The following is a 4,746-nucleotide window of genomic DNA, read 5'->3' as shown; positions in this document are numbered from 1 at the left end:
GGTCCTTAGCAACCACTACCCAGGGCAGCACAGACTGTTCTGGAGAACCCTAGGTTCCTGGCAGGAGGCAGAGCCAGGCTGGGGCAGCCAGCTCACTCCAAGCCCTGAGCCAGGACTGGCGCTGCCCCGCAACGACATGGGGAACTGGAGCCACCTCAGCCCTTGCTGACCCCCTGCTGGCCCCAGGTACAGGAGAAGCTGGTAGGCCAGAGGAGGACCCTCTGAGAACAGAGACAGAGACCACCCCACAGCCGACAGCGTGGATGCCACATGAACGGCTGAGCCCTGCTCCTGGGGCTGCAGGCCTGGGTTGGGCAGGTATCCAGCAGGGAAGGCTGGTGGGCTTTCCTAGAGACGCCCTCCACAGCATGATGCTGGGGCCCCAGCCTGGTCCTCACGGCCTGGGAAATTTTGAGAGGATACCTGAAGGCCCCCCATGAGCTCCTTTTCTGCCTCAACTGGCCAGAGCAAGTTTCTGTTGCCACAGTGAAGCGATCCCTGGAGCCCTGGAGCCCTGAAGACCCTCAGCCCCCAGACATGAGCACAGGGCTCCCTATCTAGCAGGCCAGGGGCTCCTTGTCTGCCTTCCTCCTGCTGCATCATAGCCCTGACGTGGCGCCCAGCACACAGGAGGTGCTAAATCACCACATGCTGGACCAGTGAAATGGAAGTGCTGGAAGTCGGTGCACCTGCGGGTCCGGAGGCAGCATGGGGTAGAGGGGAAGCGGAGATCCTTGAGCCTGCACCAGCTGGTGAGGGGGGTGTCTGGGGCGTGCCCCCACTGCAGGGTACCGTGAGGTGGCTGGGTCTGTACTCATCACTTGGCTCAGCCACCCTGAGCAGTGCCACTTCCAAGGTGGCTTTTGCAAAGGACTAACAGCTGTTTAGCCTCTGCCCTGGGGAGCAGCTGACACCCACAGGGACACCACCTGCCCTAACTTCCAGGTTCCTGGGAAATATTTTATCAACCTGCTCCATGTGCTGAGTGGTGGCCCAGAGCATGCACAGCCAGGGCAGCCTTCCTACGGGGGTGAGGGGGGGTTGAGGGGGGCGGCCCGCCAAAGTGGGGAGGGGGCGGCCCTGTACTCTGAGGAATGTGCTGAACCTGCACAGGAGTCCAAACAAGGCACAGGTAAGCCAGGCTGGGAGAACAGCAGGAGCAAGGCTGTGGCCACCGGAGGGGCTCCGCTGAGACACAGGACTGAGGACATCTGGCCCAAAAGATGAGTGGGCCTGACCAGTGCTGCCAGTGGAGACACTTAAAGCCACTTCTGACACAGGCAACGCAGGGTCAAGGCCCACCAGGAGCCATCTCCCTGCCTTGGCCCACACACTAGAAAACGACAGTATCAGAGGAGGCGATGGTCCCATCAGAATGGGCCTGCTGGGCTGTGCCTGAGAATTCTGCCATCGCAGCCACACCTGCAGGGGCACACCAGGGAGCCGTGTGCAGGGTAGGTGGTGCCTCCAAAGCTGTATCAGCATCCTGGCCCTAGAGTGGTGAATATGGCCTTATTTGGGAAAAAAGGTCTGTGTAGATGGAATTAAGGATCTCGAGATAGCATCATCCTGGCTTAGGGTGGGCCCTAAATTCAATGATGAGTGTCCTAAAGGAGATATGTAGAGGAGAACGTGGGCAGAAGAGGAGCAGCCACATGGAACCGAGGCAGAGGCTGGAGTGATGTGGCCACAAACTAAGGATGCCTGGCGCCAGAGGCTGAAGGTGACAGGAAGGGTCCTCCCCTGGAGCCATTGGATCCTTGCTACAGAAAATGAACACAGCCTCATACCTCATCAGAATGTGGAGACAGCAAGAATCTGTCCCATAGCAGTGACTCAGGAGAAACGTGGACACAGTGGAAGGCCTCCCTCACAAACCTCACTGTCCAGAGGACCGTGGGGCCTTCTGCCAATTTCACCTTCATGGTCTGTGTGGGCACTTGTGAGGTCTCTGTGGCTGGGCCACCTCACGCTATGCAGCATGTGGCCAAGAGGAAGGAGGGAGGCAGGTAACAGATTTGATACCAAGAAGGAGAGGATTCATTCAGATTTTTCCTGCTGAAAGTGGGGTACCCTTGAGGGCCCAGTCTCAGCCCCTTCCCAGCTGACCTTCCAATCTGTGGCCTCTGCTTCAGGCTCTAGCCTCTGCCCACTCTGTGCTCAGCCCAGAAAGTGCCCTCCTCCCCTCTGAACAAACCACAGCATCCATGGCCTTGCTGGTGACCTGTGTCCCCCACCCTTTGCCCTGTCATCTTGGCCTAGCCCTGTGACTTTAGACTTAGACATATCACTTGCTTTAGCCTGAAGGATGTAGAGAGGCACAAGCAGAGGTTGGAAAGGTGCCCTGTGGGTCTCACATGCTCCCACGGGGACAAGCCCAGGGCAGCCTCTAGGCGAGTGGAAGGAGAATAGATGAGGGCCCAGCCCATCTGCCAGGTGACTGCAGACACCTGAAGAGTCCAGCTAGAATCAGTCCAGCCTGGCCCAGGTAGAAGAGCCATGGCCTTCTGCAAACTGAGGGAGAGCTGCTTACATGCTGAGTTTCAGATGCCAGAGCCATGCCAGCGAGGTCCGCACCCCTAACCCCCTCCCTGGCCAAGATGATGTGATGTTTCAGTTTTTTTCCAACAGGCCCCCGTTTTCTCCTCAAAATCTCCCCATTGCATCTAATGGTCCACACTCCAAGAACTTTCCTGGTACTTTTTTCCTCAAAATCTTCCCATTGCATCTAATGGTCCACACTCCAAGAACTTCCCTGGTACTTTTTTCTTGGTTTTCTTCACAAGATCCTCAAAAGGTAAGGGATGGGTGGGCACCCTTAGTTCCAGCTTCCACTGCCCTCGGTTCCACGTGGCTGCTCCTCTTCTGCCCACATTGACAATGGCTCAATCTTAGTCTCTAGTCCAGACTTCTCTCCTGGGCTTCAGATTTACAGGCTCAACTGCCCTCGGCCACCACCACATGAGGGTCCCACTGCACTGGTCCCTCCTCCCCCTCCTTCAGAGATAGCATCACCCAGGCCTGGAGCCTTCATGTCAGCCTCCCCTCTGGTCCCCACCCTCCCTTCATCAGAGGCACTGCCCAGTCCTGCCCCTACTCCCCACAGGCCATCTGAGTCTGTCTTCCCATCTTCACTCTCAGCTCAGGCCTTCAGCATCACTCCCTGGAAAGATGAGGTAGCTTACTGACTTTCTCCTTCCCAGGCTCCCCTCCCTCCTCCCTGCCCTTTCAGTCATCTCACTCAGCCCCACTCCTACCTCTCTGCAGCAGCTCTCAGGACCAGGTCCACATGCTTTGACCTGGCTCCCCAAGCCCTTCACTGGATGACACAGGAGGGCTGGGCGATGGTCCTTTTCCTCACACCTTGCACTCGATTCCTTCCTACAGGTTTTAGCTCCTGTTCCCCTCCACTCCTCCAGAGTCACTATGCACCTGTCACCTGATCAGCTTCCCAGACACCAGTGCCCCCTTCCTGGCCCTGTTTGCCCCAGAGTCTCTAACAGTGGAAGTCAGTACTTCCATTTCCCAAGTTAAAAATGCCCACTCTAGGCCTGTATCCTGGTCCCTGGTCTTCATTTTACTCTATTTTTGCTGAGCAGCACAGGCTCTGGCTCTGGGAAGGCACTTAGGAGACAATTCACCAAACGGCATCTGGACAAAAGTAGAATGACCACAAGTGAAGGCATTTGTGTAGCATGGCGCAGAGGAAAAGCCCCAGGGCAAGATGCTGAGCCCACCTCCTCACCTGGTCGGTAGCCTCTGAGAACCGGAACAGTGTCTTTCTCATTTGCTCACTCAGTAAAGGGTTTCTGGATGAAGTGAGTGGTCACGGGTTGGTCGAGGTCTCATATTACCCTATGTATTACCACAATAAGGCGGACTTTACTTAGGACCACAGCCACTGGTCTCCGAAGACAGCACAGGCCGGTGGGGATCTGCTGCCAGGGAATAGGGTCGCGGTCAGCGAATAGAAACTACTAGGAGACAGCAAGGTGAGGGGGATTCTTGCTGCAGACAGGCGGGATGGTGGAGAATGAGAAACCCAATCGTATGTCCAGGTCGACTCACTATCAAGGGGTGGGGAGCATTCTCGGCCAAACTGACTTAGCAGGTTCTTTGACTCAGTCTGGCCAAGCAGGGAGGCCACCTGGCCCCACTGTGCCCGTGGGACAGCTTCTGCCCTCATGGGTGCACCTTCATCCATCCCTGCGCTGACCCGCGCGGCCTCCAGACCGCCCTTCCCGCAGCTCCCCGCCTTGGCAGGGCACAGCGGGGCCGAAGGGCCACGGCCCCAACAGTTCCTCGGGGACCCTCAGAACTTCCGCTCCAGAAGAGCCATCACGGCCGCCCCACACACGATTTTAAACGTTCCAGCAGCCGGATCTCAAAAAGGGAAAGAAAAACAAGAAGTCAGGTTGACTTTAACAAGGTATTAAAATTAGACGATGCGTCCAAAACACAGTTTCGACGTGCACTCAGGACACCGCCATCACTGACGTGTCCTACGTTCCCTTTACCCGCTGCCTTGCGACGCCGCACGCGCCGGGGCCCGAGAGCCGGGTTTAACCACATAGACACCAGGGCAGCCCGTGCGCGGCCCTGGCGCAGGCGCGGGCGGGGGAGCGGGAGAGGACTGCACCTCCCGGCATGCCCCGGGAGCGCACTACGCACTTCCGGCGCGGCGGGCAGGGCCGCCCGCGGAGCACTGCATCTCCCGGCGTGCTCCGGGCGCGCCCCGTTACGTAC

The sequence above is a fragment of the Nycticebus coucang genome, chromosome 2 (assembly GCF_027406575.1).
Source record: "Nycticebus coucang isolate mNycCou1 chromosome 2, mNycCou1.pri, whole genome shotgun sequence".
NCBI classification, from domain to species: Eukaryota; Metazoa; Chordata; class Mammalia; order Primates; family Lorisidae; genus Nycticebus; species Nycticebus coucang.
Note: the sequence above shows the minus strand (reverse complement) of the source record.